The following is a 13250-nucleotide window of genomic DNA, read 5'->3' on the forward strand; positions in this document are numbered from 1 at the left end:
ATATATATGGCCAGTAGAGGGCGGTGTTTGACCTTAAAGTCTATAAAGATACAAGCAAATTGTCAGTGATGCTTCTAGTTTGTTTTGCCTAGTTCTCATTAGCAGTCAGTTCCTTCATTTCTACATGTATTATATTGTATTACTTTTTAATTAGGTAATGGGGCTACATTAGAGAGCTTTTATTGTGAAAATGTTGCAGGTTGCACGATGATCCGATAGCAGACATGTAGATGAGGCTGATATAGAGAAATGATTTTAGAATATGTTCATGAAGTCTAATCAGGAGCTCTCCTATAGCAATTCATTGTTACGCTCCAGTACTTAAACACCACGTGCCTAACGATGACATCATCATCAAAACTGGAACCACTGGTTAGTCTAAGTTTTGAGATCAAACTCTGCTGAACTAAATTAAAAGAATTAAAAGAAAACATGTCATAAAAATGTTTTCAAAACTTTATTGTCGATAAACAGAGCCACAAAAAATAAATAAATTAATTAATTACTTAATCAATAACATTTGACCTGATTTTGAAATGTAAACTGCAGTAACAGAGATGCATTCATGGGATGAAAAGATCAGAAAAGATCAGAGAAAACATCTAAATCTGCAGTTACACTGAAAAATAACATAACACTGTACATTATAACACTGTACATTATAACATTCTTTCAGTTGAAGCTGATCAATAAATCCTAAACACTATCAGGCAGATCACTGATCATTTAAAATCCACAGTAATACATCTTTTCTTCACCACATACAGTGTTTATGGTGCAGGTTGGTTCAGTCAGTATCAATAATTATACTTTAACAGCTGATCTCTGCATGAGGATTAATTTGTGTTGTTCAAACCTCACAGAACCAGTTTGATCTCACAAACAGCTGAACCTGAAGATGAAACACACTCAGTGATTCTGTTATTGTAACATACAGGACACTGAACTGATAAATAATGGAGGGCAAACAAATGATGAACACAGCATGTTCTGCTGACAATCACAGATTTGTTTAAAATGAATTCACTCAGAAGCTGAATATTTTGTTTTGCAAACCTTGATCTTATTTGATGTGTATTTGTTTGATAATGTGACCTCCTGTGTGCTCCACATATGAAGTGAGGCTGAAATGAAAATAACTTGTTTTTTAAGACTTGAAACTCTTACACTGGGATCAGCATCTAACCTGATAAATTAAGTCACAGATTTCAATGCTGTAGGGTAATCATGTGAAATTTCATGTAACAGTCTAAACAAGTCTGATGGAAATCAGAGAAATGTGAAATCAAAGATAAATATGGACGTGTTTGATGTCCCTCTGATTGAGGTTCAGCATTATTAGTTTCTTTGTCTTAAAATCATCCTTCTTGATTTCAGTGAAACAGAATTTAGGACTGTGATGAGCAAGTAGATTCATAGTTCACCTTCTTAACCTTCTTGTGTTTTCGGTAGATCAAAACAGCAACAACAGCAACACACAGAAGAACAGCAGGAACTAACAGACCGATGATGACTCTCACAGACCATCCTGGCTGACCTGCAGGTGAGAAACAGGTGTGAGGTGTCAGCTGTCAGGTAGGTGATGAGTGAAGAACAGAACAGAATCCATTTCCTCTTCAAACTGCTGTCAGACATTATCTACTGCACTCTGATCACATCACTCAGACCAGCTGCTTTCTACAAAGTCTCATCAACAACATCTTTAGAAACAAACATCAACAACCAGGAAGCAGCTTCACCTCTGATCACACACACACTCAACTCTACTCACTCACCTGGAGGATCAACAACACTCAGGCTGATGATGAAGATGTGTTCATTGTGTGGTCCGCTCATGAAGACGTGACACTCGTATGTTCCAGTGTCATTAATCGTCACATTCTTCAGAATCAGAGACACGTCTCCATCCTTCATCTGTCTGTCCTGCAGATCCGACCGGTTCTTAAAAGATGGATGCTGGTTGGTGGTATCAAAGTGCCCGTCCCGGTACAAAAGGACTTGTTCAGGATTCTGTCTGTCAGGTTTGCTCCACTCTACAGCTGTGATGTTGTTGTTTGGAGCTCGACATGTCAGAGTGGCGTTCTGTCCAGACTCAGCTGTGATCGTTTTCTGGGCTGAAAGAGGAAACAACACAAAGCAGAGAGGTTAAAGGGGTCAATGTTTCTTTATTTGTTTGTTTTTTTTTTTTATTAACTTTTTAAACCTTAGATTGTTAATTGAAGAACTCTATTAATGATCCAAGTGTAGAGACTAAGCCGACGCTTGAATCCACTGAGGTGTTCGTTGGCGGGAGTTACACGATGTAACTAATATCCATGAACTTAATAAATTTGATATTGTCCAATAACTCCAGCCATACTTACCATAACAGCCCAGCGGTCACAAACTGTTTGCTTTCTCCTGATCAACAACACACCTGGGCAAATGAGTTTTCAGTTTTATTTGTCAGATGCAAGTTAGCACACGGTCAACATTGCAATGAAATGTATTTGAACAGAAGACAGTCACTCAGCAGAAAAAAAAGTAAAGAGAAAAAGAAAAAAGATTAACAGTTATCAGACTAAACATATCCATATATATGTGTGTGTGTGTGTGTGTGTGTGTGTGTGTGTGTGTATATATAAATATATATAAAACACTAGTGATTAAATAAAGAAAATCTTAAATAGGAATGTGACTACATTTTTCAGTGGCAGTTAGTGCAGTATTGCACTTTTTTAAAATCCTAATACCAATAAAGTGAAGTGACCAGTGCAGATTGTACAGAGCACTTGTGCAGCTGCAGGGCAGCTTCTGAGTGAGTCCTGTGCTGTGTGTGTTTAAGTGTTGTGGTTGAGGTGTCGTATGGCTTGATGGTAAAAACTGTTTTTAAGTCTTGTAGTCCGAGCAGACAGACTCCTGTAACGTCTGCCTGATGGTAACAAGGAGAAGAGCTGATGTGCTGGGTGGCTGTGGTCCTTGATGATGCTGTGTGCTTTCCAGAGGCATAGTTGAAGATGGATGTCCTGAATGGCAGGAAGCCTCGTGCCAGTGATGTGCTGGCAAATTATGTGTATCTACCTTAAAAACCTTCATATAAACACACCATACCAAAAAAAAAAAAACACTCAAAAGGTTACCTCTGGCAGCAGACATAAGGCACTAACCCAAAAATGACTCTTACACCAAGAAAAACACATCCTGATAATAAGTGAACATAATGTGTGAGAGAAAGCAGCCTCTCATTATAAGACACTGTGAGTCTCTGCATGCTGCCTTTATGGAGCTACAGCTGTTTGTATACACTGAACTAAAAGCTTTGTAGCTGTATACTGACTCCTGACACTACAACACATCACACTGACACACACATTACACTTCTTTGTCTCTGTCACAGGGCTGGATGTAATGAAATGTTCTTAGGGTGGCATGGAAATCAAATGGGCAAAATCAAAGTCATTTCTTTACACATATGCAGCTTTTACAATGTGTAATATGCCTTAAAATGTAACCAATGGTTCTGACCTTTTTGTACAACCATTTAAAACTCAGAGCAGATCTACAGAGGTGGCATGGAGTGGGTGGTGTCACCCCAAAATAATCTCTTGCCACTCCTTAATAAAGAACATTGTCATATACAAAACTATGGTGGCACTCGGTGTGGCAAGAGATTATATCAGTGTGACACATGCCACTCCATGCCACCTCTGTAGATCTGCTCCTGGCTGTATACTGACTCCTGAAACTACAACACATCACACTGACACACACATTATACTTCTTTGTCTCTGTGAGATCTGATCACAGCGCCATGTTACATCCACACAGGCTCCACCCAGCCTCGTGTCTCCGTCACAAACACGGAAAAACTGAATCAATATGAAAATAATTCTTCAGGAAATGTTGTTAACATGTAAAGCAGACTGATGCTTTTCCTCTCTGTCCCACAGAGTGAATCTCACCTGCAGAGACAAACACGAAGAGGCCGACAAACAGCAAAGTCGAGCAGAGCGACGCAGTCACAGCAGACATTTCCGTCTTCTTCAACTCCGACGCTTCGATTGTTCTAAATGTCTCAGGATGGTTTTAGTGAAATAACTGAACCTGAGTTTAAATCCTGACTACATGAGATTAAACTTAAGGTTTAAATGATCCTGAAAGTCTCTGACTGTGAGAACAGATCAGACTTTTTAGACACTCGTTCAAACTCAATACGTCCAATTCATCGTCTCTGAAGGAAGTAACGTCAGAGTCACGTGTGTTTACGCTGCTGTAGGGTGACCATAAATAAGTGCGTCATAACTAAAGCGGTGAAATCTAAAGCAGGTCTGAGTGTTTAACAGGTTCAGTTCTTGAACGATCTCCACAGAACAACACAAACATCTCATCATCAACCATCAGCTACATACTAAAGACCATCATCAGCCAAAGGACTTCAACATGACGTCACTGTATAAAATGTATATTGTACTATGGAGGAGGCAGCATTTAGCTGTAGCCTCCATCAAACCACAGAGAACTTTGTCCACCTTTGATTGTCTTTAAGTTGTGTTGGAGCCACAGAGAGCAAATCTTTGTTCTTTATGAACCAGTAAGGCTGTTTGGACTTTCCTATGAAATATTATGGCTGAAATATGTCATTTAACAAAACGCAAGTGACAAAGTCTCATCAACAACATCTTTAGAAACAAACATCAACAACCAGGAAGCAGCTTCACCTCTGATCACACACACACTCAACTCTACTCACTCACCTGGAGGATCAACAACACTCAGGTAGATGATGCTGACATGCTTCAAATTGTCTCCCTCTCTCTGCACGACAAGACACTCATATGTCCCATTATCAGCAGTCGTCACATCCTTCAGAATCAGAGACACGTCTCCATCCTTCATCTGTCTGTCCTTCAGATCCACCCGGTTCTTAAAAGATGGATGCTGTTGTTCTGGAACAAAGTGACCATCCCGGTAGAAAAAGAGATATTCATCTCCCAGGTCAGCTCTGCTCCACTCTACAGCTCTGATGTTGTTGTTTGGAGCTCGACATGTCAGAATGACGTTCTTCTGTCCAGACTTTGCTGTGATGGTTTCTGGCTCTGAAAGAGGAAATAACACAGAGCAGAGAGGTTAAAGGTCAAAGTTCAACTGTTCACTTCTACGGCAGCCAATCAGAATGAGGAGCTACAGAGAAAGATCATTGAGCTCACGCACACTTCAGTTTAATTCAGTTTTATTTACATAGCACCAATTCATAAGAATAGTGTTGTCAAGGTGTTTCATATTGTGATTTAAAGATCGTTCAATGCAAGAGACAAAACCCAAACAATGAGATAACTTCCTATAAGAAAACACCTGAACAGCCTTGCAGGGCGGGGCCTAACAGACACTGTGGCTCAGAGGAAATAAATATTGAAGTTAAGACAAACTGATAGTTTAGGTGTAAATTAGTGGATAATGTGTCATATAGAATTCATGCAGGTTATTGAGGGTGTGTTGAAAGATGATGTTGTGATTTGTTGCTATAGAAATAAAACTTAATTGAATCCAAATAAAATAAAGACTCTAACTTATTCAACACAATTTCCACTTCAGTTTATAGTTTATCTGATTGAAAATACACATTTGCTTGTTAAACTCTTTGACTTGATCCTTTCTTTTTTCAGAATAGCCAAAGTATCCAGAGTTGTTTACAATGAGGATGTAACACTGTAAACAAGATACCATGTTGGCACATGAAGAAGATAACAGTGGAGGAATTATATCATTAAACTTAGTTACAACATTTTCAAAAAGACATCGACTGTGATTAAATCTATTCCCCACTGCTGTGTAAGTTATTATTTTAAATTTAAATGTTATTTGGAAATGAAAAGACAAGAGACGGTTTTCAGGTAATAATGTTAATAATGCTGCCATTTTTAGTATCTACGTGGATGTTAAAATCAGCCACAATTATCATTTTATCTGATCTGAGCTCTAAATCAGATAAAAGTCTGAGAATCAGACAGAAACTGTGAGTAAGGCCCAGGTGGACGAGCAGCCCTCTCATTATAAGACACTGTGAGTCTCTGCATGCTGCCTTTATGTAGCTACAGCTGTTTGTATACACTGAACAAAAAGCTTTGTAGCTGTATACTGACTCCTGACACTACAACACATCACACTGACACACACATTACACTTCTTTGTCTCTGTCACAGGGCTGGATGTAATGAAATGTTCTTAGGGTGGCATGGAAATCAAATGGGCAAAATCAAAGTCAATAATTTACACATATGCAGCTTTTACAATGTGTAATATGCCTTAAAATGTAGCCAATGGTTCTGACCTTTTTGTACAACCATTTAAAACTCAGAGCAGATCTACAGAGGTGGCATGGAGTGGGTGGTGTCACCCCAAAATAATCTCTTGCCACACCGAGTGCCACCGTAGTTTTGTATATGACAATGTTCTTTATTAAGGAGGGACACATGCCACTCCATGCCACCTCTGTAGATCTGCTCCTGGCTGTATACTGACTCCTGAAACTACAACACATCACACTGACACACACATCACACTTCTTTGTCTCTGTGAGATCTGATCACACCGACATGTTAGGTCCACACAGACTCCACCCAGCCTCGTGTCTCCGTCACAAACACAGAAAAACTGAATCAATATGAAAATAATTCTTCAGGAAATGTTGTTAACATGTAAAGCAGACTGATGCTTTTCCTCTCTGTCCCACAGAGTGAATCTCACCTGCAGAGACAAACACGAAGAGGCCGACAAACAGCAAAGTCGAGCAGAGCGACGCAGTCACAGCAGACATTTCCGTCTTCTTGAACTCCGACGCTTCGATTGTTCTAAATGTCTCAGGATGGTTTTAGTGAAATAACTGAACCTGAGTTTAAATCCTGACTACATGAGATTAAATTTAAGGTTTAAATGATCCTGAAAGTCTCTGACTGTGAGAACAGATCTGACTTTTTAGACACTCGTTCAAACTCAATACGTCCAATTCATCGTCTCTGAAGGAAGTAACGTCAGAGTCACGTGTGTTTACGCTGCTGTAGGGTGACCATAAATAAGTGCGTCATAACTAAAGCGGTGAAATCTAAAGCAGGTCTGAGTGTTTAACAGGTTCAGTTCTTGAATGATCTCCACAGAACAACACAAACATCTCATCATCAACCATCAGCTACATACTAAAGACCATCATCAGCCAAAGGACTTCAACATGACGTCACTGTATAAATGTATATTGTACTATGGAGGAGGCAGCATTTAGCTGTAGCCTCCATCAAACCACAGAGAACTTTGTCCACCTTTGATTGTCTTTAAGTTGTGTTGGAGCCACAGAGAGCAAATCTTTGTTCTTTATGGAGAACCAGTGAGGCTGTTTGGACTTTACTATGAAACATCAGTGCAGGAGTCTCTCAGTACATCTGTTTACAGTGAGGACAAAGAAGCAGCAGAAACAGAGAAAACATGCATGACTGTAATCAGAGTACAGGACAGTAACTGAGTACACTTCCTGTTTGTGATTGACGTGATTTTCTTCTTTATATCATGTCAGATAAAGTCTGACAGCTTTTGGTTCTTCAGATGATAAAATACATTGAATTAATTTAATTTCATGTGTTTTTACAGAATAAACCAGGCAACAGTGAATCAAATGTTTTACACTAACATGACATGACGTTCATCTAACCAGCTGAACCAGTTAGTGGTTACAGTAACGGGTTAATCCACTAACGCTCACAGAGTTGAGTCAGCCTGTCAGATTACCTAGAAAACTGAAAGACGTCATTTTAAACACTTACTGTTGTTCTGAAGGATCTCTGAAACACTCAAACACTCTTCTGATCATCAGAGTGGAAAAAATAAAATTATCTACTGACAGATAAAAAAAACTGTGAGGTCAGTGTGTCCCATCAGTTTTTCAGTAGGTGAAAAGGAAGCTACTGAAGTTTTGTTACAAACAAGTGAAAAGTTGCTCAGATATAAATATTTGAGAAATAAAAAAAATCAAATCATAAAAAATGTAAAAGTTTAAAACCCCAAAGTAAAGGTATGTCTGTGTCAAACAGCTGCAGACTAAACTAACCTGTATTTTCTGTCAGCTGTTTTATATCAGACATCTGTGACCTGCGTCAACATTTTCACGCCCACCTTTGTTTGTCCTGTTTGAGCAGCTGCAAGTCCAGACATGTGACAAACAAATACCTCAAATTCAAAGGAAAAGAAAGAAGTATAAGAATGAGAACCGTTTTCCACTAACACAGGTAGAGATAAAGAGAAATTCCCACTCCACACTGTCTGTGAAATTACAGAAACTTGGTAAAATTATTACAAGCTCATGAACACTTACTGTTGATCTGAAGGGTCTCTGAAACCCCCAGACACTCTTCTGATCATCAGGATGGAAAAATTAAAATTATCCAGTGAAAGATGTTTTTTAAACTGTGTTAGGTCCATGTGCCCTGTTGTTGTTATTTGTGAGGTCAAGAGGAACTACCTTAACATTTTATCCTCACAATCAAAAATGTTTAAAAAATTAAAAATCTGAAAGTAAAGAGACGTCTGAATCAAACAGCCACCAACGAGGAAATGCACCTGTATTTCCTTGTTAACATGTTTTACAAGACAAATCTGAGTCAGCAGCATCACCATAGCAACCACATTGTCCTTCTTCTTATTGGCTGTTAGCTCATGTGTTTGACGAATCACAGTGAAAGCTCTTTCAGTGATCTTAGTTTGATCCAAACAAAAGAACTGGAAACGACAATCATACACAGTCCAGCAGCTGCTGTCAGCACATATTAATGATGATGATGATGATTTTTACTGTCAGGGCTCACAGACGCTCAGCAGTGAAGGTTTTAGTTGATATGGCTTTCAAAAGTCAAAGCTGTGTTTTCAGCAGAACTGTGTGGGTGGCAAAGAGGCGTGTGTGTGTCTCTGTCAGTATTCTGGACAAACTGGCTCAGCAGTGAGTGTCAGCACATGTTGCTCAGTACAGTTTCGTTTCTTATCTGTTGTTTCAGTTCATGAACTGATTAAATGATTTTATTCTAATCTCAGTGTAGCAAAAAGTCAAAGTCAAATTTGTTTAAATGGCACATTTAAAACAACAGGTGTTATTCTTATTATCTTATCCCAGTCCATTGTTTTTCTTCATTTTTGCTGCTGTAACTTGTGTGGGACTAATAAAGCTTATCTTATCTTACATGTGAGCTTTTAATGAAACCACAAAAGAGTTCAATGAGAAGATTCATTTTTACCAGTTCTCAGGAGGATGTGTGAATTAAGGAAATGGAAAAAAGACCATTCTGACCAGGTGGAGACCAGCAAACATTATAAAAAACTTAACAATAAACAATACAAGGTGTGTGGTTATCCAATGTTCCTTAGCAAAAAATTTAATTAAGGTGTGTGGCTGGCAAAGGAAGTAGCAGAGAGTTATTTTACAGTATTAAAATAGTTTTGTTTTTTTAAATTAAAACATTAGTCTGATTTATCATCATCATGTACAGGGGTTTAGACTTTTTAGTTCTTAGGGTTTGGACTGTGCTCCCTCTGTTTAGTGTCTGCCCGTGTGTTTCCTCTGTTCTCCGTCTGTACCGTGTCTTTAAATCCAGTCTGTTTTATGTCTTGTTTTACTCTGAAGGTCCGTGTCTGATGTCAGTGTGTTCCGTGCACCCTCCCTGTCTCATCATGTTAATTACGTTCAGCCGTGTCTCCCTCCTGTCTGCTATTTCTTCGTTTCCTTCTGTGGCTCTTTGTGCTCGTCCCTGGTCCGTCTGTGTTCCTTCATGCTGTGTTACGTCCCTGAGCTCCAACCGTGTCTTCTTGCAGATTCAGGCTTCAGTTCTGTTTTATTAGGTTTCACAGTTTTGAGTCTTTCTTTGTTCTGTTTCTTGCCACTCTCGCTTTTGGTCTTATGTCACCCTCCTGCAATAAAGCTCACTCACATCTGCCTGCGTTTTGGGTCCTTATCTGTCCTTCACACGGCTTGCCCAGAAAACCGTGACAGTGGGCGGGGCCAACTTTCACTTCTATCTAGTATGCCTTGTTAACGCCCCGCACTCAAACACAGGACTGAGACCGACAGTGATGACATGACCAGAGCAGATAGACTCAAACAAACAGAGACACAGAAACAGTTCGTTTCTTATTTTTTAAAAAAAAGCACATAAGGAATGTGTGATGTGTGTGTTTCCTTCATCTGGACCGAGATCTCTGAGAGATGTTTCAAGCATATTTTTGAATATATGACATGAAGAACTGAGGCAATTTTGAAGGTGGTCTAACTAGATGCACCTAAAGTGGCCAAAAGGGTCCATAAGCATATATGTAAACACATATTTGTGATTATATATTTTGTGAAAACATGTGTGACAGAGTTGGATTTTGTTTTTTTAAAGAAAGAAAGAAATAACTGAGCACCACTCAGCCTGTATGATGTCAGAAAATGAGTAGATTGGACCAGGTTGGTGTCTGGATGTGACACCACCTGAAATTAGCAGGTGTAAACTAATCTGTAAAAAGAATTTAAAGAAGACAATTTGTGAAGTTTCCTCCATATCAGATACATAAAGGCTGCTGCACATTCACAAAGTGGAGATTTTAAACTTTCAGTGGTGCAGACTCAGTTTGAGACCCTGTTGTTGCTCTTTAATGTCAGTAGATGGCAGCACCAGAGCAGAGGTTTAATCCCAGAAAGGTTGTACAACTAAGATTCATTTTCTAGTTTAATAAGCTTCTAAAAAAATGAAACTTAAAAAGCCTAACGTCACGCTATTATATTTCTGGTAGCAGGATTCACTTCTGGTGGAACCCCCCTGCAGCGCTGCCTGCTGACAGGACGCCTCCACATATAAACAATATCAATGAATACACTTTTTATAGTGCCGCGAATTTAAGTCCATGGAGGTTTGTGGTGCAGCTCATCCTGCATTAAAATCTGTGGGTCAGTGAAGAGAAACACTGAGCATGCGCAGTGGGCCACATATTCTAGAAACAGAAGCGCTGTTGAATCCGCTATCGAGGTTTGAACAGTGTTTATAGTCCAGTTCCACCAGAGGGCGCTTTAACACAATCAGATTTGTCTGTGATGCATTTACTGAGTTTTCATTTGATGACAGTTTCATCATTATGCTTAGAAGAAACTCCAACACATTGTACATAAAGGCAGTTTATAAATAAAGTTTCACCAAATCTTGATATGGATCTATTAAAATAAGAGTTTGACTTTGTTATGATCTATTCTGAGTCTCTTTATAAAGTTGCATCCTATGTTTTTTCTCTTACTTTATGGAAAGTTGTTGTTAAGCATTTTAGTCATAAAATAGTGTTACAAATGATGTTATATAATGAGTTATGATCCATCATGTAAATGCACATGAATGTCTTTCTGGGCTTTAAACTATTTTAGAGTTTAGCCCTGTCCATAAAATGAGTATAAAATCTGTAACGTTTGATAAGCAGATGACTCTCAGCTTTACTTGTCTGAAGTTATTTAACCATCAGTTTTTGGAAGTGGTCATTTGTTTCCAGTTTCCCTCAGACTGGATAAGGACAGATGTCAAAGATGCTCTGTTTATGACCCCTGAAAGATGACCAGCTATCAAACTGCACAGTAACTAAGTTTCATGTCTGCTTTTGATCTGTGGCTGAGATTTAGTTTGTTATCTGCTCTGAAGAGGACTGAAGTGTGTTTGTGTTCACCACAACAACTCAGTGTTTCCATAAGACATCTTGGTGAAACCCACAGAACCACACGAGAAGATCAGGTCAGACCAAAGTTTATTGACCCTGCAGAGAAACCAGATCACTGCTGTGGAGACGACAGCACACTTATAAAGTGGTGGTGAAGTTACCATAAATAAAATCTTTATGGTGCCATTCTTTTTATGCATCTTTATATAAAATAAAAACCTCTCCATTTGAATGTTCTGCCCCTGAGTGAGGGTAACTTTATGAGGAGAACAAAGACAATATAAACTAGTGTGTTTTACAGTTAATTTGTAGACCAGTTAGAAAACAGCAGCTGTATTCCAGAGGTTGGACTGGTGCACCACTTCAGTGATTAGATGACATTTGGCTCTGCCAAAAACAAAACAAGAAAAACACACACACACACACACACACACACACACACACACACACACACACACACACACACACACACACACACACACACACACACACACAGGAGGAGAATATGAGCACAAAGCCAAGCTTAGTTCTTCTGTTTATAAACAGCAAAGAATGAGGACATGTCAGTGAACGCATCACAGTTAAAATAATTTAACGTTCTGCTTTTGATCATGTAACGTATTTAACTTTTTTACATATTTTCTGGTGGTGTTTCAGATCACAGCATCTGCATCTGCATAGACATGCAGTGTTATTTTCATACATTTTAACCACAAGATAAAAATAAACGAATTAACATTCAATTAAATTGCACCATTTTAAGACAGTTTACAGTCACCAGAATGTTTACTCACTGCAAAAACTCAAAATATTACCAAATATATTTCTCTCATTTCTAGTCAAAAATATCTCTTTACACTAAGACGTAACATTTCAGTAAGATACAGCGGGATGCAAAAGTTTGGGCAGCCTTGTTAATAGTCATTATTTTCCTGCCTAAATCGATGGGTGTTAAATATATCGTATAGGAGACACACACGGTGATATTTGAGAAGTGAAATTAAGTTTATTGGATTTACAGAAAGTGTGCAATAATTGCTTAAACAAAGTCAGGCAGGTGCATAAATTGGGGCACTGTTGTCATTTTATTGATTCCAAAACCTTTAGAATAATTATTGGAACTCAAATTGGCTTTATTATTTAGTTATGAGTATTTAAGGGGTCAAGTGTAAGTTTCCCTTCTCTTTTAATTTTCTCTGAAGAGTAGCAACATGGGGGTCTCACAACAACTCTCAAAGGACCTGAAGACAAAGATTGTTCACCATCATAGTTTAGGGGAAGGATACAGAAAGCTGTCTCAGAGATTTAAGCTGTCTGTTTCCACAGTTAGGAACATATTGACAAAATGGAAGACCACAGGCTCAGTTCAAGTTAAGGCTCGAAGTGGCAGACCAAGAAAAATCTCAGAAAGACAGAAGTGACGAATGGTGAGAACAGTCAGAGTCAACCAACAGACCAGCACCAAAGACCTACAACATCATCTTGCAGCAGATGGAGTCACAGTGCATTGTTCAACCATTCGACGCACTTTACACAAGGAGATGCTGTATGTGAGAGTGATGCAG

General features: G+C 38.8%; 2 long non-coding RNA genes across 2 annotated transcripts; both read right to left on the reverse strand.

Moving 5' to 3' along the window:
- Nucleotides 1–1802: 1802 nt before the first annotated feature.
- On the reverse strand, nucleotides 1803–4588 carry LOC112844601 (uncharacterized). The gene is made up of 3 exons (XR_003217341.1): nucleotides 3942–4588; nucleotides 2364–2416; nucleotides 1803–2114 (listed from the first exon to the last, which is right to left on the reverse strand). It is a non-coding gene; the product is annotated as an uncharacterized LOC112844601 (long non-coding RNA).
- A 2265-nt stretch (nucleotides 4589–6853) lies between these two features.
- LOC112844600 (uncharacterized) lies at nucleotides 6854–8328 on the reverse strand. Its single transcript, XR_003217340.1, has 2 exons — nucleotides 7788–8328; nucleotides 6854–7409 (listed from the first exon to the last, which is right to left on the reverse strand). It is a non-coding gene; the product is annotated as an uncharacterized LOC112844600 (long non-coding RNA).
- Between the last annotated feature and the right edge of the window lie 4922 nt (nucleotides 8329–13250).

Source organism: Oreochromis niloticus, unplaced genomic scaffold, assembly GCF_001858045.2.
Source record: "Oreochromis niloticus isolate F11D_XX unplaced genomic scaffold, O_niloticus_UMD_NMBU tig00000409_pilon, whole genome shotgun sequence".
Taxonomy (NCBI): Eukaryota; Metazoa; Chordata; class Actinopteri; order Cichliformes; family Cichlidae; genus Oreochromis; species Oreochromis niloticus.